The sequence below is a fragment of the Podarcis gaigeae genome, assembly GCF_964106915.1.
Source record: "Podarcis gaigeae genome assembly, chromosome: 10".
Taxonomy (NCBI): Eukaryota; Metazoa; Chordata; class Lepidosauria; order Squamata; family Lacertidae; genus Podarcis; species Podarcis gaigeae.
In genome coordinates, this window is record NC_139686.1 from 24,543,123 (window position 1) to 24,567,094 (window position 23,972).

The 23,972-nt window shown below is 44.0% G+C and overlaps 1 long non-coding RNA gene across 1 annotated transcript; it reads right to left on the reverse strand.

Annotated features, from left to right (window-relative positions):
* Window positions 1–12,071: 12,071 nt before the first annotated feature.
* Window positions 12,072–23,970, reverse strand: LOC310826336. Its single transcript, XR_014555764.1, has 3 exons — window positions 23,885–23,970; window positions 14,540–14,599; window positions 12,072–12,827 (listed from the first exon to the last, which is right to left on the reverse strand). It is a non-coding gene; the product is annotated as an uncharacterized lncRNA (long non-coding RNA).
* Between the last annotated feature and the right edge of the window lie 2 nt (window positions 23,971–23,972).

Below are 23,972 nucleotides of genomic sequence, written 5' to 3' on the forward strand. Positions count from 1 at the left end.
GCGATGGGGCGGCCCTCCCGCCGCTGGCCCGGATCCTTCTCTCCCCCCTCCCTCCCTCCCTCCTCCTCCTTCTTTCAAACAGCTGCGCGCCTAGAAATAAATAAACTATCAAACAAACAACCCTACGGTCACAAGCGGTGACGGCGGCGCGCGCTCACACACGGGGGCGCGCGGGCCCGTCTGAAGAATCCTGTTTTCCTGTCAGCCCCTCAAGGCCGTCTCAAGATATTTGGGCACCTGAGGCGGACACCCTCCCCCCCGAAATGGCGTCTCCCCCATCCCTGTCAGAGACAAAAGAAATGCCATGTGTCCTCTTTTTTTTTTTATTACCAGGGCACGTCCTCTTTTTCAGGGGTAAAACCAGTGCCGGATTTACATATAAGCTAAACAAGCTATAGCTTAGGGCTCCACTCTCTTGGGGGCCCCCCAAAAATTAAAGAAAAACAACATTTCCAAAATATAAGATAAAAAAACAAATAAAACAAAGCCTACATACAGCAACAGTGTTTGGTGTTGTTTAGGCTCCTATGATGTCGCCTGCTAGCCTGCTCCCTAAAATATCACTGGTTTGCTCATTTCTATATATAGGGTGCCTACATTCTTCATGGACTGGTTACATGGCAACATGTGCAAATGGCTTTAGATACCTATTAGGTCCATAAATTACCATATAGCATATATTCAACACAAAAAAGTGACAATCCATTGGTGACAAAGGACAGCTGGACATATAAAGGGCCCCATTACCTTCAGTACCCTCATCAAACCTAAATCCAGCCCTGTGTCCACATATAGAAGCCAACATAAAGTAGGAGTATTTAAAATGAGAGTCTTCATGTGACAACCTTAAGGTTGAGGAAATGGAGGGGGAAAAGAAGATACGATATGGGGGGATCTGCTGCCTTGTGGTGGCACCTCAAAATCTTATCGACTTTGGAGGGCTTTGACTGGGCAAATTTTGGAGGATAACACTATACTAGCACAGGGGTGACAACTTGAATGAAATATTGGTCGTGCAATAATCAATCACATGACATGGTCACACACACTTTTTGAATGCAATGCCCATCAACTTGGAGGGGCAGTCCCCTCAAATATTTAATGTGGGGCCAAAGGGACTTTGGGCCCTAGGCGTTGGCTCCTATGCTAGCAGAGGTGTAGCACTACCATCCCACTTGTGCCCTTGGCAAGGAGATGGATTGATGCGGAGAGGCACAGTTTTTGTGGAGCGACCAACCTTGCCTTGCCAACCCCTAGGTATGCTACTGGCCGCAATGGCTATATGCTGCCTTCATGGTCTGTGTCCATAATGCTTCTGAATACCAGCTGCTGGAAACTGTGGTCAGATCCTGTTTGTGGGTCTCCCACAGGAATCAGTTGGCCACCGAGAACAGGGTGCTGGATTAGATGGGTCATTGGCCCGATCCGGCAGGCTCTTCTTATGTTCTTGTCCCAAAATGTGCTTGGGAGGGCTTATGAGCCCTCGGGCAGGAAGGGAGAATCATCAAAATACTTATCTCCCTTCAGCATTTGATTAGGGTGGGGTGGGGTGGAGTGGGGCTTAGATGGAGACGATGGATTCAGTTGATTGTGTTATCACTTATTATTAGTGCTATTGTGAAGTTACTGTGCTTATTTTGCACATGTTTAAGCTGTAACTGAATTGCTGCAGACTACGTTTTGCAATCACTTGCCTCTTCAATCTCATTGTTTGGAGATTTTTTAAATCTTCTATACCATGGTGGTACAGCCTGTGGCCTGTGGCCCACATGCAGCCCGCAGGAAGCCTTTTTTGGAGACCCTTGGCAACATTCCAGAAAGGAGATCTTAAAACCTTAAAAAATAAATAAATCTGTCATGCATTGTTAATGAATGCGCATACATCTGTTTGTGTATTAAATTTGTTTAATAATTAAATATCCTAACTGTATTTAATTATATTTATTTAATCAAACATGAATTGTGTATATTAAATAATATTAAATAGATTGCGAATACTTATTTTACACTATGGAAATCTAATTCAGTGTGGCCTGTAGGTTCTGTGTTGAAGTACTCTGGAGGCCCACTTGGTATTAAAAGTTGGATTGTCCTATTCTATCCCCATTTGTTTCATTGGAAGCAATTCATAAATGAAGTAAATACAGACATACCAGCCAACACTTTATGCACCTGATTACAACATATACTGTTGTAAGCAAAAATCAGAGAGATTCCATTCTGAGGCAATCATGCAGAGAATGCATGTTTAAGACATAAACAAAGATTAATTAGCTGCTGACCAGACCAACATGAAATAATTAAGATCAAAAATACATTGAAAGGGGGATAGAATCAAATAATTGTTGGAAGGGACCCCGAGGGTCATCTATCCCAACCCCTTGCAATGCAGGAATCCTGCCCACAGCAGTTCATGGAACAAAGAAGAGTGATTTGCGTCTGTATCTGCCTGGCTTTGAGAAAGGGCCTAAGGCAGTTTGTGGACTGGTGAGATTTTGTTTTTTTTTAATTTGCCTGCCTGCAGCTGTATTCCTCAACTCATTTGTAAAGTGGTACAAAAGTGTTCTTTAATTTGCCATGAGAGTCTAGCATTTTAAGTAGTTTCCCTGATTCCTTCCTAGCTCTGTACCTTTCATACAGTACTTGAGTAAGAAATAAAATTTTGTTTTGGTTGATCAATCTAGTCATGGCGGCAGATTAGATAGACTCAGCTGGCAACAAACCCTGGGTGGGTATTTTCCCCACAGCAATATGCAACCGATCATTATGCTCTGCAGGACAGAGCTGTAAAAGATAGGTGTTTAATGTGCATAAAATGCTGTTTGCGTGCATTGTGTATGAAACTTAATAGATAGTTGCATTTTCAGAATGACTGTTTTGCAGAAAACTGCAACAAGTACCAAAAAGTGCTTTTGCAGTTAAAGCTGCAACAAGGAGTTGGGAGTGTTTTTGTTAATGGATTATTCATCCCCAGAAGTAGTGGGTGAGTCTCAGAAGCTGCCAGCATATTGAAGAAACAACTAGCTTATCTGATTCTCTCTCTGGACCAGAGAGAGAATAGTTATTGACCTATATCAGCAAGTAAGAACTTTAAGAAAACTGGGCTGCATTGCTGGTTGTTTAAGAGCAATGTGTCAATTTGTACATTTTGTAACAAGTTTAAAGACAGTTTGCAGTGAAATTTTGGAACTCTTTCTTGGTGTGGAGAGCTTATTGGTTCATACTGTGCATGTGGTCCAAATCAGGGAATTCCACCCACATAACTCTAACGAGGGCATCTTGCAGATGCCATCCTCAGAGGAGGTCCATTCTGCATGATGTTGGAACTGGACTTTCAAGATGAATGCTGGTTGCTGTAAAAAGGTAAAAGGTAAAGGAACCCTGGACAGTTAATTCCAGTCAAAGGCGACTATGGGGTTGCGGCACTCATCCCACTTCAGGCCGAGGGAGCTGGCATTTGTCTGCAGACAACTTTCTGGGTCATGTGGACAGCATGACTAATCCATTTATGGGACACCATGACGAAACCAGAGCGCACAGAAACGCCGTTTACCTTCCCACTGCAGTGGTACCTGTTTATCTACTCACACTGGTGTGCTTTCAAACTGCTAGGTTGGCAGATGCTGGGACAGAGCAACAAGAGTTCACCCTGTCATGCAGATTCGAACCGGCGACCTTCTGATTGGCACTCCCAAGAGGCTCAGTGGTTTAGACCACTAACCATCATAAAGAAAAAAGAATAACAAAGCTCAATGAAGACCAGAGATAATCTAAAACATCTTGATCTGTTTGTGGGGAGTTTGCACATCTTTCTAGTCATTTGTTGATCCCATTTTTAAAATGTATTTCCTCATCACTTCCCAAACCACAAGACGTAAGGGTTGTTAGTTTAACGGAATTTGTTGTGCTGGGGTGACAGAGCCTCTTTTAATGCCCTCCGCGCTTCAAAATGAAATCTAAAGTTCTGGTTTGCAGCTGAATCCCTCCCACAAAACACCGAGAGTCTGGAGTAAATTCCCCTTGACAAAATAGTAGCATGAGCCGCTTAGGCCAGCAGGGGTCGCACCTTCCCTTCCCTAGTCCGGGATTTCATTCATTTGTTTGGCATCTGATTGCCATCGCAACAGGCACGATGGCAGAGAAGGCGAGGTAGCTCCTTCTTGGCAGCGCGAAACTCCCGAAAGGGTGCAAGGCTGCAGCGGCCCCGCTTCCCTCGGAGGCTCCGTTCCTGCTGCTCGCGCGAAGGGGGGGAGACGAGAGAGAGACCTCAATACCCGTGGCGCCCGCTGGGTTCCCGGCGGCGTTTGCGCCCAGCGGCCAGAAGGGGGCGCTGCGAGTGCTGGGGCGGCCAGAGCATCGCCATGGGCAGCTCAGTGAGAAAGGGCAAAGTGGTTCGCCAGGCGCCCGCGGGCACCGCCAGCCGCGACCCCAGGGCAAAAGCCCCGCCCGCCCCAGGTGGGTAAAGTCTAGACTTCTTGCTCTTAGTTCGGCGTGACGGAAGGGATATTCCGGGTTCACTTAGCATTCTTTCCCATTTAGATTTTTTATTGGTTATCATTTTACTAATATTTTATTGGTTAGTGTGGGTGTGTTTTGTTGGCATTCAACTTCATTCATTTTTTTTAAAACCTGACCTCTTTATTTCTGTTTCAGTAATATTGTTTTTTGTTTTGTACATTGTCCACCACTTAAGAGATTTTTTAAAAAGCTGTTAATCAGCTTATTTATTTATTTTAAAAAATATTGTCCTAAAGGACTGGGTGCAACATAAAAAGTTCTTTCCCTCCTTCCCCGCCCCCCTTTTACTTTCTGCAACAACCCATGAGGCAAAGTTAGATAGAGGAAGAGTGAGCCCAAAGAAGTCGCCCATTGAAAGTCTTGGGGCTGATAAATCAAAGCAGTGCTTCACTTAGGTTTGTGGCTTGTTTTGCAGACCACAGGCATTTGCCAAACCGGTGCCTTCCACATGTTTTGGGGGACAAACCCCATCAGCCCCCATAAGCATGTGGTGGCTGGGGCTGAGGGGTGTTGTGAGCCTGGATAGTTCAGTTTGGTCAGAGCAGGGTGCTGATAAGTCTAAGGCTGCAGGTTTGATCATGTCGCGGTCCTGTCTCTTTTTCTGCCTTTACATGTGGTATTTGTTTTGTGACAGGTGCCCATGTTATCCTGCCTGCATAGCTCAGCTGATTACAGTGTGGTGCTGATAACACCAAGATTGCAGGTTCAATCCCTGTATGGGACAGCTGCATATTCCTGCACTGCAGGGGTTTGGACCAGATAATCCTCAGGGTCCCTTTCAACTCTATAATTCTAGTATTTGGAGCGCATGAAGTTGGTAATACAGTGGTACCTCTGGTTATGTACTTAATTCATTCCGGAGGTCCGTTCTTAACCTGAAACTGTTCTTAACCTGAAGCACCACTTTAGCTAATGGGGCCTCCTGTTGCTGCCGCGCCACCGGAGCACAATTTCTGGTCTCATCCTGAAGCAAAGTTCTTAACCCGAGGTACTATTTCTGGGTTAGCAGAGTCTGTAACTTGAAGCGTATGTAACCTGAAGCGTATGTAACCCGAGGTACCACTGTAGTGCATTTGTAGTGCAATCGTACATAAGTTTATTTAGGAATAAGACCCACTTCCTCCAGAAGGGCACCTGCCTGTTTGTTTGTTTGTTTGTTTGGAAAAGCACTTTTAATACTGCTGTGGAGTTTTTACTATTTATTTTAATAGATTTGTTTGCATATTGTTTTAATTCTGTTATAGTTTAATTACTTTTTAAGTGGTTTTCATGTCCAATCACTATTATCTTTTATATGGTTTTAGCTTTTTGTGTTTGATCTGTGTTGTTTTAATTTGCATAAGCTGCCTTGAGTTTCAGTCTGAGGAAAAGGCAGGATATAAATAAATATCATAATCATAATTGTGTTGTTATCACTTCCTAATCCTTACAACCAGCCTATGAGGTAGGCCAGTTTTATTAGCTTCATAATGCAGATAGACAGCTGAGGGAAGAGAAGGGGCTCAGTTATACATCTGCAAATAAAACGTTTTAAGTGTGCTGTAAAGTACATTATACAAATGTGACACTAGATGGCGATGGTGAGCTATGGCAAATTCAATATATATTTTTCAAAACGTTTTTTATATGTGTCTAGATTCCACCAGGGATTTGTGAACTAAAGGCAGAGATGAGTGTTGACCTCAGCCTCTCTAAACCCCATTAAGATTTCTCAGTGGCATGATAGGCTGGAATTCAAGAGGTGCAGTTCTCCAGTATTCAATCACCATAACCCAAAAAGCTTTACTTGCAAACTTCCAGTAGCATGCAACACAGGAAACTTGGCAGTGAAAACAAAAAAACAAAAAAAAAGTGTGTTGATTTGCATTTATTACATGTAGGTGAAATACATGGTTTGATAGTGTGGGGCTGGTTGAGAGGCAGTGACTGTCTCTATCTCACCAAGTGAGCTTCAAGGTGGAAGAGGCATGGAGATGGAACATTTCTCAGTGGTAGAGCAACCAGGTTCAGTTGCTGCCATCTCTGGTTAAAAGGATCAGCCTAGCAGGAGGTGGACAGCCACTGCCAGTCAGATTAGACAATGTTGGGCTAGATTCCATTCACCCTCTTCCATCCAAACCTGAAATCTTATGATATGGCTGCATTTGCATGTAATGCTAAGTTTATAGGCCCGTACTAGGGTTAGTAGAACTGAAGTTCAGGAGTGAGGAATTTGTGGCCTTCCAGGTGTTGTTGGACTACAGTTCCTCTCACCTCTCACCACTGGCCATGCGGGTAGAATTTGGAGTCCAACAACATCTGCAGGGGGGTAGCTTCCCCATCCCTGACTTAGCTGGTATATTCCAGCTGTCAACTGCAACTATGAAAACATTCACCACTCTGCAGTCCAGGGTTCCTAGGTTTGCTCTATTTGCAAAGTTTGCAGTGCCATTGAACTCAAGGAAATAGGTGCTTTGGGTCTTTTGAGACCTATTCCTTATGGAGAATTATATTCTACAAAGCAAGCACAGACCAAAGCAGAATGGCTTCAGGATTGCAGCTATAGCCTTCAAAGTGCCTTGCAAGTGCTAATTAACCCATCCCTTCATTCTATAAATAGGTAGGAAATGCTTTGATTGGGTAGCACAAGAATCCAGAAGTCTGCGAAAGTAAATGTGGAAATATTAAGAGCAGCAATATATATCAGAAGGTCCTCTTCACTATCTTTTGACTTTATTTTTTTTCTCTCTCTCTGGTGCTTTCCATTGAAAGCTTTTTGTGGGACCGGGATATATATTATTTATTCATGCATAATATTTATATACTCTGTTTAGTATGCAAATTCCCTAGGTGGGTTACATAAAAGATAAAACTCAATGAAAGTAAAAACTCAATGAAAGAACAAAACACGGAGATGAGATGAAGGTTACAAACCACTGGAAGACTGGCCAGATAGATGGATCTTCAGGAGGCTTTTACAATTTGCTACTGCTTCCGCCTCACAAACAGCACATGGGAGGGAGTTCCAGATATCGGTGCCACAACCAAGAAGGCCATGTTGGCTGGGGCTGATGGGAATTGTAGTTCAACACACCTGGAGAACACCATGGTGGTGGAAACTGCTTAATAAAGCATTACGCTGTGTTGTCACAAACCCAATCTTCTCGTTTGGGGTTAAAAGCCTGTGGGGGGAAATTTATCTGTCAATATATCTATAAGAGCTTTCGTTCGATTTGCATCAGGAATATTTACCATAAAACAACAGGATTGTCACACAGCATTACAACAGAGCAGGAATTGAGAACCTCTGACCCTGTGGATACTATTGGACTACAATTCCTATCATCCCCCGCCAGCATAGCCAATGGTAAAGCATGATGGGAGTTCTAGTCGAGAACTACCTGGAGAGCTGCAGGTTCACCAACCCTGCAATAGAGGCAACTCTGCAATTAGTGGTTTGTGGGCTGTGAGGCTTCATGAGACATGACATGACAGTTTAATGAACAAATGGGCAGGGATGTGGGGCGGGAAATTTCCCAGGCTGTTAATTTTTTTGGGGGGGTGTGTGTGTGAATCTGTTTCATAAGTTCATTAGTAACAATGAGCGGATACCAAGTGCAAACACAGGATTAGGCAAGTTTTACAGTTTCAAAGCGCTTAGCTTTGTTTACTAAATATGAGTAAAACAAGACATGTGGAATTAGATCACTCTCCAAGGCATCAGTCAATTTTCTAATGTAAGCTGGAAAAAATGCTATGCAAATTATGCTAATCTGCATAGGAACCCCTCCCCAGAAAATTGTCCAGAAAACCCACAACACTGCAGATGGGGAAAGGATAAACAGTATATAAAATACTGGGGATGGAAGAAACCTGGGCATGGTCTAAGAAGATCAGCTGTTTTCATGGGGCTATACAGAGGCATCTGTTGTACATAGGACCTCACTCTCTGGGCTGACTTCACCTCTCTTCTACCTGCCTACTGGATGTGTGGGACAATAACTGGATAAATACCTATCCATTCGGTCACAATAGGAAAGTTGGTGTAGTCTTCTGCTCCTAGAGAGTCTGTTGGTGTTAAAACACTGGCAGAAGCTGAACTGAACGCTCACTCCCTGCTGGGGGAGCACATTATATTACCCTGAATATAATCACACTGGGACTCTTTTGAGTATAGCTACGTACATTTCTTGCAGGAAATCTGAACTTGATTTAAGACCCAGGTTTTTCCAGCTATGAGGACAGATCCGCACAATGCACAAGAACCTTCAACACACATTTAAAGCACATGACCACCTGCCCGAAAAGAGTGCTGGGAATTGTAGCTCTTTAAGGGGGAAACTACAGTTCCCAGATTCTTTGGGGGACGTTGCCCTGAAAGCTGGAGATGCTAAACACCAAGAGTCAGAGCCCCTGAATTTCCCTTTTAGTGCTAGAGCAGGACTGTAGCTTTAGTACTAAAATTCACCTAGATCTGGCATAGATGTGCAAGAGGCTATCTACCCACACATTCCTAACATCTTAGCCTCCCTAAGGGAGGAGTGTGACCTGTGACGGATTACAGGGTATGGCAAGCAGAAAGCAGGAAAGGCCAGGGGGCACCGCACCAAAGCTGCCTATAGGAAAACAACAGAGCTGACTCAAAACAGGCAGGCTACCATGCTGTTCACATACAGATGTGGAGCAGGTGGAAAAATCTGGCTGCAGATATGGCCCAGAGAATAATAGGCACGTGGTTGTGGCATGGAAGACCCATCAGTCCAATAGGTTGTTCTGTGCCTTAGAAGAGGGATTCCCTCCAACCTTCCAGAAGGTGCTGGACTACAGTTCCCAGCAAGCATGGCCACTTTATTTACATGACTATCCCTCTTTTCCTCCAAAAAGTTGAAGATGGCATGCATGGCTCTCCCGCACCCCATTTTATCCTCACAGCAACCCTGTGAGGTAGGCTAGTCTGACAGACAGTGACTGGCCCAAGGTCACCGGGTGGGCAGGGATTTGAACCCTGGCTTCTCACCACTGCACCATATTGGCAGTGACCATGGTCAGTGCTCAGGGGGGTGAGCAACATCCAGTAACATTTGGAAGGCTGCAGATTCCCCAGTCCCTGCCCTAAAACTTTGCCACTGGTCCTTTCCACCTGACTTCCAGTTTCCTGACTTCATATTAGCCAGAAGCTGTTCTTTATAAGTGATAAATAAGAGCTGATGTATTAGCAAAGGCAGCTGGAAAGCTTGCATTAAATATTCTTTTGTTCTAATTCAAAACATTGCAATATGGATGCTGTCAAGAAACCTGTTGCACTGAGAACTTTCAGCCTTCCCAAGGGCAGAGAATACCCCAAAATCACTCTCTCTCTCTCTCTCTCTGTGTGTGTGTGTGTGTGTGTGTGTGTGTGTTTGGAGCAGGGCTTAAGACAGTAGCAGGGTCTCTGTGTTAGCTCAGTTAAGAGCACAGTAAGGTTGCAATTAGAGATGCTTTAACGTTAAACGAAAGTGATCTCGACATGCCTCTGCAGCTCATATTGAACACTAACATCAACCACAGACTACTTGAAATCTAGGTGTGGCCTTGCATGTTATGCTTGGGGTGATTGCGTTGAAGGCCAGACCCATAGGTTAATCCATGTTCAGAACCCTTGGGGCATAAAAAATATGTCAAGCAGCTGTAGGAGACCATGAAATTGATCAGAACCACAAAGCTGGAAAAGGGAAGAGAGGTCAATCTCTTACCCTGACAACCTTGTGCCCTTCAGATGTTTTAGACCACAACTGCCACGGGTTTCCTGTGTAGCGTGTGTAGCTAAGCTATAAGAACCATCTAATCCGGTTTGCAAGTGTAGAGCTCAGATCTCTTAGCTATATCCACACTCATAATATGAAAGGTACATTTTTCTGCTGTGAACGCCATGCAATTTCCCTGTGGGTACGATGGCCGAAATCAATAGGAACATAAGAAGCTGCCTTATCCTGGTCTTATCTAGCTCAGTATTGCCTCTGCGCTGACTCTTCAGGATTCAGGCAGGGTTTTCTCCTAGCCCTACCTGGAGAGACTGAGGATTGACTCTGGAACCTTCTAGATGCAAAGCAGATGTTCCGCCATTAAGAGATGGCCCTTTCCCCCAACTTGAGCTGCCCATGTGAGTAGCCCAGTTCTGTAAAAGCTACAAGGTAAGGTTACTGTGCAAAAGAGAATTAAACTAGATCTCATCCATGCAACTGTTGGGCAGCTATTCTTTTTAACTGCTCTTGGCCACAGGCAGCGAAAAAGATGATGTGAAAATTGCCTGCTTCAGAAGCAACGCTTGGTTCTTCCGTTATGTTGACAGTAGTCTTGCACTCATTGCACAGAGTGAAACTGAAAGAGTCAAGTAGTTCTGGGGCATGTGCAGAATGCCAGCTGAACTACAATTCTTAGTAACAACAACAAAAAGTGGCAATATGTGTGAGCCAGTGTGGTGTAGTGGTTAAGAGCGATAGTCTCATAATCTGGTGAACGGGGTTCGCTTCCCTGTTCCTCCACATGCAGTTGCTGGCTGGGTGACCTTGGGCTAGTCAAACTTCTCTGAAGTCTCTCAGCCTCACTCACCTCACAGAGTGTTTGTTGTGGAGGAGGAAGGGAAAGGAGATTGTTAGCTGATTCAAGACTCCTTAAAGGGAGTGAAAGGCGGGAAATCAAATCCAAACTACTACTCTTCTTCTTCTTCTTCTTCTTCTTCTTCTTCTTCTTCTTCTTCTTCTTCTTCTTCATCATCATCTACATTGCCATGCTCTATAATTTGCAAACCACCTTTGGAACTTAATTTATCCTGAAAGGCAGTTTTAAAATCCATTAAGTAAATAAATGTGGTATATTCACTATGGACAGTTTTACTGAACAAAATCTAGTTGTAATTTGTCAACGCTGACAAGGAAGAAGAGGTCTCCTTTATGTTACTGAGTGCTTAGACCAACATACCTCCTATGAAAAACATGTGCTGCACGCACCTACTTTAATTTTATTATTTTTAATGGTGCAGCCCTGTTTGATGGCAAAGTAACTCTTAAACTTTGACCTCCTTTTATATAGCAGGGGGCAGCCAAACGCTTTTGAAGGCTCGTGACTTATTGCTGTGTACACCTAAAGGGCAGGAATGGAAAATGTCGGCTAAGCAGCTGGTTGTGCTTCAAAATAACATGGGTCATTATTTTAATGGCGACAACAACATGACAAATTTGGGCTGATGACACTTAATGGCATTAAAAATGTGTACAACTATGAAGGAAATGGAAGTGATGACTGACGCTTGTCCTGATGCTCCGTCCACTAGGTGTTGGGGAAGAGGGTCAAATGCGCACTGGTATTTGGATGCTGTTTTATGATGACAAAAGACAAGGGAATGAGAATATTGAAAAGAAGGGGGCAGAATGCGGCTGTAGAGGTCCTCTTAAACAAGTGTCAGCATAAACTTCAGAAGGTGTTGAAATTCTAGACAGATTCTCTCTTTTATTTATTATTTATTTTTTTAATATAATTATTTATTTGTTTTTTCAACATATAATTTTCAACAATAATTAAACATACTTTCATTTCTTTACTTCCATCAATCACATATGAAAATTTTCCAATCTATTCACTTAGTATACATTTCTTACTTCCACTATTACATTTAACTCTCAAAACTAATATCACTATTTTTTCTCTACTTTGCAATATTTTATATATTTCTCCTTACAAAACCTCTTGTAGTCCTCCTAGCGTAATTTGTTGATTACAGTTGCTCTTCAAATAGTTCATGTATTTCTTCCAATCTTCTATGAATCTCTGGTCCCGCAGATTTCGAATCCTTCCTGTCATTTTATCTAATTCTGCGTAGTCCATTAATTTTGTCTGCCATTCTTCTTTTGTTGGAATTTCTTCCTGCTTCCATTTCTGGGCTAACAAAACTCTTGCCGCTGTTGTTGCATATAAAAACAATTTAACATCTTGCCTATTAATATCTTCATCTATAATACCACGTAAAAATGCTTCTGGTTTTTTTAAAAAATGTATATTTCAACATCTTTTTCATCTCATTATATATCATTTCCCAGAAGTTTTTTTACATTCTTACATTCCCACCACATATGATAAAATGTTCCTTCTTTTTCTTTACATTTCCAAATTCTAGACAGATTCTCATGATGAAACTGATACATGGATTGAGCTGATACTCATTGCACCTGGTGAAACAGCCCTCTGATTGTCCGACTGTGGCCCCAACTGCCATTGACCATATCTTGGAATGTCACTTTGGGCTGTGTACACATTGCCCACTTCCTGTGACTCCAGCATACTCCTGCCACTGGTGCCTGAAGCCAAGTACATATGACATTAGCCACAACCCACATATAGCCTGTAGATTCTTGAGAAACTCTGCCATTTCCTCAAACCCAGCTTCTGTCCAATTTATAAGCTGTGGTTGAGTTGCGGTGTGTGTGCATTTGAGGTATCTATTGTGCATGTGGAGATGACAGCGCATGTGTGGACGACAGCTGCAGTGACATGGAGTTTCAGGAAGAAGGGGAAGAGTTACTAACATGGGGAAATGAATCCGGTAATACATTGGGTGAAGACATCCTTGCGCCCTCTCTAGAGTATAAAGCAGCATGCAAATGTGATTTTGAAAGACAGCAGGGGAAACCACTTTGCTGTGTTTTAAGGCACTAATGTGTACATAGCCTGAATCACAGGAACTGGTTGTAGGGACAGGTTCAAATGCAATTCAACAATTCTATTATTCCAGAACGTTATGGTTCTCTGTAGTGGATTTTCTGCATCAGCAGGGTGTTGGACCAAATGGCTTTTGAGGTCCTGCCAAAGCTTTGATTCTCTTCTCAGCTAATGAATAAGAGTGGAGCTTACAAGCTTTGACTTTTGTTCCGTTCACATGGCACAAGAATGATGCCTTTTTAAAGAACAGATCAAAGTCTATTGAGTTCAACATTCTGTGAAAGAAATTCCAGTAAGCGGTGGAGTATCTGAAGGAACGTAACAATAGTCCGGTTAACACGCAAGTAGGATTTGAACTGCAAGCAGCAGTAAAACAATTTAGATACAGTGGTACCTCGGGTTAAGAACTTAATTCATTCCAGAGGTCCGTTCTTAACCTGAAATTGTTCTTAACCCGAGGTACCACTTTAGCTAATGGGGCCTTCCACTGCCACTGCACGATTTCTGTTCTCATCCTGAAGCAAAGTTATTAACCCCAGGTACTATTTCTGGGTTAGCGGAGTCTGTAACCTGAAGCGTCTGTAACCCAAGGTACCACTGTATTAAATTAGGATGAAGTGGGAAGTTAGGTATAATATGCAGCAGGATAAGGGGAAACAAGGAAACCACAGAGGGGTGGAGAGGAAGTTTACATTTCTTAAAAATATTGGGGGAAACCAAATATGTAATTAACTTTTGAAAATCAAAATAAAATTGTAAAAAGAAGAGAGAGCAAAAATTCAGGCAGCAGATAGTAGGAAAGGCTCCTCCTTCCTGATGTTTCAGACTGCAACTCTTGTCAACCGTGCTGGCTGGGGCTGAAGGGACTTGTAGTCCAAAACATTTGGAGGGCACCAGGTTGGGGAAGACTGGGGTAGATAATACTGTGCTAGATGGACACAGGAAGCTGCCTTATACGGAACCAGACCATTGGTCCATTCAGCTCAGTACTGTCTACACTGACTGGCAGCAGTTCTCTAGGGTTTCAGGCAGGGGACATTCCCAGCCTTACTTGGAAATATCAGGGATTGAACCCGGGTCTTTTGCATACAGAGCAGAAGCTCTACCACTGAGCTGTGGCCCTTCCCCAAATAGCCTGGCCTGCTAGGAGGCGGCTGTTCTGCTGCTAGGCTTGGGTTATTTGCAAGTGTCTTGTGGTGAAAACCCAATTTATTTAGTTGGACAAAAACATCTCTATTAACTTTAATTGAAGCTGAGCAACTGCATCCCTAGACACATGATGGAAACTAGACTGTAATCATGTACAAGGCAAAAGAAGCAGAGATTAGTGAGGCTGTACAATAGAGCTCACCTGACTATGATTAATGGCGCTTTCGGACATCCAAGTCATATGGTGGGGTTTGTGGTCACCCTAAAGGAAACATGACACCTTCTTAAACCTGCCATCATTTTGTCACCAACACACACTACAATGTCCGTTCTCGTTCTTCTCTGGCAGGCATAGTCTGTGAGGAAGCCCCATGTCTCACACACAAAACAATGATAGGGGAAGTCAAGTCATACAAGCCAGGATTAGGCACAAATAATCATTCTATATCCAAAACGTTTCCAGGGGTCAGCAACAGAGGAGAGCCAGTCCAGGCAAGGTAAATCACAGTGTCTCATTTTAGGTCGGGAAGCTACAGGCTCTATTGTTATTTATTTATTTTCAACCATTTATATACCATTTAATTATAATACCCTCTGAGTAGCGTACAGGAGGAACTGAATGCAATGAAACTGAAAGTGAGTTAAAACGATAAAAACAGAATTCAGTTAAAATGCCTGCTGGTGTAAGAAAAAGTCTTCTGCAGATGCTGGATGTTCCATATGGAGGGGGCCTGTCTGGCCTCTGCTGGAAGGGTTTTGTATAAAATGGGACCCACAAAACTAGGCTTGGCACCCAGTGTGGCAGAACCAGTCGCACTGCCCTAAATCTGCCTCTGGTGGAGTTACGGTAGCTATCGTAGCTAGTAGCCACTGATGGCATTCTCCTTCATTGGTAGGCGAAGATTATGGATGCTAAATTAAAGTTACTGAAGAATTGCAGAAGCTGATGCTACTGGCTATTTTATTCGTTAACACAAAATTGAAGATACAAAATCTGTATCTCATTTATCTTACATAGTTTTCCAGTTCTCATCATATACACCTATTATTTTTAAATCAAGGGGAAATTAGGCTACTCACAAATGTATTATGTCTAAATTGTGCTGTTTGTCAATTAATCAACCTCTAATTAGCATATAATTAACAATAACATTGTTCAGGGAAGCGGTCTGTGATAAGCCAGGAAACCAGGAGCCAAGAGTTGCGCTAGGGGACCAGAGTAGAGGAACAAAGCCAGGAGTCAAAACCAAAGAGGAAAGTCAGGGCTAAAGGACGAATTTGAAGACAGAAACAAGGGGGAAATAAAAGTTAGGGCCTCAGGACAGATGAGGAGGCAGGTGCAAGCAGCAAGACAAAACACAGGACTGGAGAACAATCAAGGTTGCAGGAGCACCTCAAGCTCATATACTCCCTCCTTCCTTTGGAACTCCCAGTGTTCATTTAGCTGCAAACCTTGGTTTCCTATCTTGTCTTAAGTGGTCAAACTATGGTTTGCACTTGCCTGCAAACTGTAATTCAGGAAACGGGCATGTGCATGCCCAAGATTACCATAAACAGCTCTCCAAGAGTTGTGTATAGTCAGCTTCCGCTTTATATGAAGAGAACTGACCATGGAGAGGAAAGGTAATTTTGGACTGAATATAATGAGGGCACTTCCAGGTTGGCCTTTCTGCTCTAGAAATATGATGTACCGTATTTTTCGCCCTATAGGACACACTTTTCCCCCTCCAAAAATGAAGGGGAAATCTGTGTGCGTCCTATGGGGCGAATGCAGGCTTTCGCTGAAGCTTGGAGAGCGAGAGGGGTTGGTGCGCACCGACCCCTCTCGCTCTCCAGGCTTCAGGAAGCTATCAGCAGGGCTCCCTAGGCTGCGGATAGCAGCCTGCTGCCTGGAGCGTGGGGCGTGCTGAAGCCATGGCTGGGGGGGGGGGGATAATTTTTTTTCTTTATTCCCCCCCTCAAAAAAAACAACAAAAAACTAGGTGCGTCCTATGGGCCGGTGCGTCCTATAGGGCGAAAAATACGGTATGTCTTCTCCTGAACGCACACTCAAGCACGCTACTTCTGCTCTTCATTATAACTGCTATTGGCATTGTCACCGACAGCACCTTATGTTCTCTCTCTCTCCTGTGAGGAGGGAGAGCTTTCACTTTTAAGCTAACTAGAGTGCCATGTGATGGCCAAACTTGGAGGACTATGATTGTTGAGAACAAGCCTGGATCTCAAACCATGGTTTGATTATAATTTTGTTCCCATTAACCATGGTGTATGTAAACCAGAGTTCCCTGAGTTCTGTTGTCAATGGGGAACTGTGTTTAGATCTCCCCATGAGTACAAAATATGAGGAGTGTGCAAGGCAGGAAGTTGAGGCTTTTTGTGGCAACTTTCTCAAAATGGGAAAGTATAATTTCCCAATTATTATGAACTGAACCTACTTATGCACCTGTTCTGCATCTCACTATCTTCAAATACTAACCATTCTCTGCCTGTCCTGAATATCTAGGTCAAATAGCTGAATCGAGTCAAGCTCTTTTCACTTTCCTAACTTCTAACGATTCTTTAAGTCAAAAGACAAACTTCTGTGAACTGTTCGGCACTTCAGTCTTGTATGAAAAAGGTGTAACAAACACTGGGGCACAGAGCATAAAAGGGAGGTATATTGCACAAAAAGACAGCAAGAACAGGAATTTATCAGCATAATGAAAACAGCTACAGTGAAAACAGGAAGGTTTGGTCATGCACTGCAGAGGGAATGAATGTAGATGCATGCATATAACATTATTAGAGACTAGCTATGATAATTATAGGGCACTTTCTCTTTGCTTTGTCATGCTGTAGCTGAGACTTTGGACAGTGCAAAAGGTGTGGCAGCTTAAAAGCTCCACGCAAAACTCTTGCGTTCTATCTACACCTGGTTGTAGGTTCATGACAGACAGGGAACTTTTAAAATTATTTTACTATTAATGTAATATCAAATAGGAAAGTATTTAATAGTAAAATATTAAAGAGACATAGGAAACCACAGCCCTTTAGGGCAGTTCTAAAATCACTTTTTTTAAAGCGCCCCTTCCACTGTAAAATATCTGAGCATGCTCCCATGTTAGAAACTGATGAGAATCAGATTTTCCTTCCTCAGCTTGCTATATTGTGCAGCGGTGAAAATGCGATTGAATTGCAACCTGCACATTTTGTTGTCCTTCCTCCTTGTCTAGTACTTCCTGGTTCCTGTGTGTTTTATTTCCACTCCCCCCCCCCAAAAAAACCCCATCATAATTAATTTAATATTTCAAAATGGATAACTGCAGCTTAATTTTTGCATTTCCTGGTTTATCTAATGCACACATTGGCACTGCTGAAAACAAGCACCGTTTGGCTTAATATACCCTCCACCTTAGCTAGGAGCCAGACTGGCAGCAGTTTTTCCATTTATGGAATGAGCAACCAAGGAGGCATCTCAGGGCAGAACAAGGCTGGGGAACCTGTGACCCTCCAGATGTTGCTAGACAACCACTCCCAGCATCCTTGACTGTTGGCTATGCTGGCTGGGGCTGATGGGAGTCTGGAGGGCTGCAGGTTCACCCACCCCTGGATTAGGGCTTTGCCTGTTCGGGAAATAATAGTCACACCTGTGTTGCAATAATTATTGTCCTGGATTCTGAGCCCTAGGCTCAATGCTGTCCAGGGAGACAGGGCAGAAGCTTCTCTCTAGCCCATCCACTGTCTCAGGAGAGAAGCAGGTGAGGAACTGGGCAAGTTTTCTCATGCAAAGAAGATCTGGAGTTTCTCAGGGCTAAGGCAGACAGCCTGTTCTCAAATCTTAATCTCCAGAATTCCAGGATAAGGGCGGGAACATAAGCATGAATGAAACACCTAGGCAATTACTGGGTGATTTGTAGTATTACTGCATTATTTAGTACAGCATCCTGTCCTTGCCCAGAGGCAATTTTTTACTTGCCGTTGGCAAGAAGGCAAGGAATAATTTGTAGGACTGCAAAGTTTAATCATTTGATTCCTCAGTCCACTGAACAGACATCCTTGATTAATCTGGCAACAGGGTGGCTGCTGTGTTGTATGGTTCTTTTAAATGTTACATTATTTTCAATTTGTGCATATAAAAACTGCAGTTTGCAGGCACATTGCAGAAGTGCAAGACAGAATGCCCTTTCTAAGATAGTTCCTGCTGATGTATCAATACACCTAAGGACAAAGTGTGCTTTTCTTCAAGGCTGTTGTAGTAGTCATATGCAAACTGCTGCTAACCAGTTCATCAATTAAAACTCATGGGACTAATCTACCGTATTTTTCGCTCTATAACACGCACCCGACCATAACACGCACGTAGTTTTTAGAGGAGGAAAACAAGGGAAAAAATATTCTAAACGAAACAGTGGATGTATGATTTTTGTGGTTCATGCTGTGGCCACAGACATGTGATCTGACAGTGAGTTTGGAGTAGCCTAATGCAAAAATCCTGAGGATCCATGTGGATCCATGCTTTGTAACCACGTTTTTGCACCACTGCGGCCCCAGGCAACAGTGGGTGCGTGATTTTTTTTGGTGCAAGATGTAGCCATGGACATGCTATGTGATCTGATGGTGAATTTGGGGTGACCCAGTGCAAAAATCCTGAGGGTCCATGTGGATCCGTGCTTTGTAACCATGTTTTAAGTGGTGAGGGAAGGAAAAGCACTCAAGAGACAAGGAGCATGCGTGGGGTGTGTGGAGAAGGATGCTGCTAATAATGAAGAAGAGGGGTATAAGGGGAAAAGGCTCTCTCCTCTCCCACTTTGCTCCTTTAAAGCAAGCAGGCTCTGCTTTTCTCCCTCCTCCCCGCTCATCCCCGGCTTAGCGAGCTGAAAAACTTTGCTGCTATTTAGCGAGCTGAGTGGGGAAGAGAGAGGGACAGAGAGCCTGCTTGCTTTAAAGGAGCCTCTCTTCTCCCGCTTTGCTCCTTTAAAGAAGCAGGCTCTCTCTCCCTCTCTCCTCCCCACTCAGCGGCTCTTTTCCCGCTTTGCTGTTTCAAAGCAAGCCACGGAGGAGGGAAGGAAGGGGAAACATGGATCCTCTGCTCACGACTGCAGCAGATCCCCCCGTCACCCGTAGGCATTCCCTCCATAACACGCACAGACATTTCCCCTTACTTTCTAGGAGGAAAAAAGTGAGTGTTATGGTGCAAAAAATACGGTATTTAAGGTTAATCAACTTTAACTGTCCTAGTTGATTAATCACAACAACTGTGATGTCCTGGGAAACAGCCCAAAGCTCTGGTAAAACCCACTGCAAAGATTCACAGGAAAATCGGAGATGAAAAGTCTGCCTTGCGGGGTTTAGCAGGGGAATTGGCACAGTTCCAATGTGTTTGGCCTGTGCACTCACTGCCAGGCACCTAATACAGCCCCCACAAAATGGAAGTGCCCTGTCTCCATCCACAGTGAATGTATCTTGACAAGAGACTTGAATGTACAACTATTGCAAAAAATCAATTTGTAGAACAACCACACCAATAGATCAGTTTAAAACGCCAAACCATAATTATTTTCTAAGCTAACCCCCTATGAAGCAATTTTGCTAATTGTCAGCCAAGTTATGCCTCCCCCAACATTCACCTGATACCTTAATTTTCATTTACAAGTCCGGTTACTCTTGTTTATTTCTTTGTGATACCCAAAGAATCCAGATCTTCTTCTTATATCAGCATATTTAGGGGTGATGGGTAGATTACGAAAGACTGCATTTTCATACTTAAGTAATAGCTGCTTTTCTCTCATGGCATTTTAATAGGTTACACAACCAGTTGTCCGAAGCTCACAAGATACTTGTTTCCCTCCCTCTTTGTTGGTCTTTTCCTCCTGTCTTATGTTAATCAGCCAGGGAGCCTAAATGCTCAATCCTAGGCATGTCTACAAGAAGTAATTCCCACGGTGACTTTTAGGCTGTGTATGCAATGTACCTTTAAAGCACATTCAAAGCACATAATTTCCCTCAAGTAATTCTGAGCACTGTAGTTTACCCACCGACACTGCCCCTGTCCTCATTTGGGATATCACCCGAAGGCACATACAAACAGATACATTTATTCAAGGGTTGCTAGCTTCAGTTGTAGACAGGATGGCTCTTTCAGACATGCTGAATGCACCCGGGGATGCGGTGAATGGCGAGGCGGGCGGAACGGACGACGACAGGGTTAGCAAGGGGAAGTGGGCATGATTCAATCCCACTGTCTGTGCACAGAGTCATTGTTGGCATCTGTCTATCTCAAGAGACAATGGAGTGTGCCTCCGGGGGCAAAGTCAAACCGCTATGTTAGTGGTTTGAGTGACCAGCTAGGGGTGCAAGCCTGGGCAGTGTGTCTGGAGGTTCTGGACTGCCCAGATGACAAGACCCTCCCCTTGGCCTTGCTGGTGTGGTACACAGAAAAGCAGAGCAACACATTGGGCATCTTGGCTGCAGGAGTCGCCAGGAGGAGGTGTACAAGGCGTTGGTATCCAACTGTCTTAGGGACCCCACTCCAGATTTGTGTAGGATTTACACCTTAGCCTTTTCTTCTCCCAAAGATGTCCTGCAAGGCAGCAGAGGTTTAGGATTAGAGTTTTCCATCTCCTAGATCAGGGGTCAGCAAACTTTTTCAGCAGGGGGTGGGTCCACTGTCCCTCAGACCTTGGGGGGGGGCAGACTATATTTTGAAGGGGGGAAATGAACAAATTCCTATGCCCCACAAATAACCCAGAGATGCATTTTAAATAAAAGGACACATTCTACTCATGCAAAAACACGCTGATTCCCGGACCATCTGCGGGCCAGATTTAGAAGGCGGTTGGGCCGGATCCGGACCCCAGACCTTAGTTTGCCTACCTATGTCCTAGATGGACTCCCTATTCCAGGTTGGCAAATGCCATCTGCCCTTCACTTCTCTATACAGCACACGCAGAAACCACCGGCTTGACCATTGGACCTACTATTGGTCTTGTCCACTCAATCTGCCAGAGCCTGTCTTCACATGCAGGGGAAGCCCCTAACTCACCAAGGGTTTGGTACCCCACTGGCTACTCTCTAGCCAGCCAGTAAAAGCTGTTCCCGGGGTGTGGCTGCTGTTACATGTTGACAACTTCTGAGAGTCACAGGTGAGAGCTGAGTACAGGGTGGGGACCAAAGGTGGACAAACTACCCCAGAAGGAGCACACCAAAGGTACGACCCCTCCCCTCACACCCCATACACCTCATTCAGAGTCCTCATACTGTGTTTCAGTTGCAGGTAAAAGGTAAGGTGAAGGACCCCCCTGGATGGTTAAGTCCAGTCAAAGGTAGCTGTGGGGTGTGGCGCTAATCTCCCTTTTCAGAGAGCTTCCCAGAAGTGAAATGTGGCCTTCGAGATGAAAAAGATTCTCCATCCCAGCTTTCGATCTCTGCCATGCTATTGAACAAGTGTGTTTTTGCTTTGTCATGCTGCCACTGGCTGCTAGCCCAGAACAAAAAGGGAGTGGCTGTTAAAAATATCCACACAACGTCTTTGGTCTTGCCTGTGTCTATGTGTGTCCTGTGATTTCTGGGAGGTAGCAGAAAATGAAGCGTTCCTTTAAAAGCTTCTTTAAGACAATGTTATTGAAGGCATTAATCTTGTTTATATAAGGCCTTAACTGGTTGATCTGACTGAAGTGTGGCACCCTTGTTCTGATCACAGTTACTTGAAAACAAGTTCCTTTTATCTCTGTGAAATGTGATCCAAAGTATACGTAACTTGGATTTATATGACGCCTGAGGTCTCATATATGGTAAGTGATCCAATAATAGGCGTGGGAAGGGAAAAACAGCAGTGTTACTTTACCCCTTGTTCTTTATGGGAATTATTCACCAGGGACCAGAGGAGATACATACAATAGTACCTGAATTCTAACACAAGTACTAATCAAAAAGGTGCTGGTAAGTGGTGTTCCTGATGCATCCATTCCACGATCCTAGCTAGTATTCCAAAATACCCCTAGTACAGCTTTCATACTTGTGCTTTTAAAGACAGAAGAGACTTTGGAGAAATAAAGAATACACATTTGCTTTGGCTTGTACTGTATATCAGTTTGTGTCCTGAGATGTAAATGAGCACAAATCTTATTCAAAAAACATGGCAGCATTCAGGAACCAGTGGGAGAATATTTCAGTTTCCCAGTACACTGGTTTCCTGACCCAAGGGAGTCTTCAACAAAATACTTTTAAAGGCTCCAGTGTGAGATTGCGGAACTATATTTTATCAGAATGTTTTATTCTATTTGCTTAGGATGCAATCCAGACCAAGGTCCACTAAAGGTGCTAAATTAGTAATTATTGCTAATTACTCCTGCTGTGATTAGCCGCTGTTCTTATCTTGTGTATATTTGAGCTTTGTACACACAGTGTCACAGACTGCACATTTCAGGTTCAATCTTTCCCTCTAAACTCAGGCATGCAGAATGATAAAGTCACTCTGTCTGATTGCCAGCTGAAGCTCACATATTTGATGAAGTGGGCTTTCAGTCAATGAAAATGCATACTACAATAAATCTGTTAAAGGTTCCAGCAGACTCTCTTTATGTAAACTGTTTGGTAACTTTTAGCCTTTTTAAACACCATCCCCAATGCTAATGCCTGTCGAAGCACTTAAATCAGCAGATGCCATTCTTTTGGAGCCAGAGGGCACATATGGAATTTTGAAAACCATATAATGGTAGAGTTGGAAGGGATATTGAGAATCATCTAGTCCAACCCCCTGAAATGCAGGAATATGCAGCTGTCCCATACCGGGATCGAACCTGCAATATTGGTGTTATCAGCACCACGCTGTAATCAATTGAGCTATCCAGGTAGGATAGCATGGGCACCAGTCACAAAACGAATACCACATCTAAAGGCAGAAAAAGAAACCGGACCGCAACATGCTACAGGCACCCTCTCCCATCAATGGAGGGAAAGGCACCTATATCGGGCACTGTTTTACTTGCTGACAGAGATAAGTCCTTTTGCATTTGCCCCTTGCTCAGAATGGAAGGGAAAGTGGATGTCCGATCCTTGCATTCAATGAAATGTGAGCATCTTTAAGGAAGTGTCTGCAGTGTAGGAAAGTCTGAGCAAGGGCAAACAGGAACTGAGCAGAAAGAGCAAGCAGTCTCGCTGAACGCAATAGAATAATTGAATCTTAAGAGTTGGAAGGGACCCCGCAGGGTCATCTAGTCCAGCCCCCCTGCAATGCACGAATCCCAGCTAAAGCACCCATGACTGATGGCCATCCAACCTCTGCTTAAACCCCCCCCCCCAGGAAGGAGAATCCACCACCTCTCGCGGAATTCTGTTCCACTGCGGAACAGCTGTCAGAAAGTCCGCCCCCTCCCCACAATGTTTAGTCGGAATTTCCTTTCTTGCAACTTGAAGCCATTGGGTCTTGCTGCCGAGGAGCCCCACCCCCACCCCCAAAATAGAAATGTTGCGAATTCGGTCCGGTTCGATCCGTGGCGCGTAATGAGGAGGAAGGAGGAAGAAGCGGGGGGGGGGGCGGAGAGTCACAGAAACAGCAAGTCATGCTTACTTTGCCTTTGACTCAGCGCAGAGCTTCAAGGAACTTGGCGAGACGCGGCGCTGGGGAGGCGGGAGGCCACGCCCCCCAATCCCCGGGC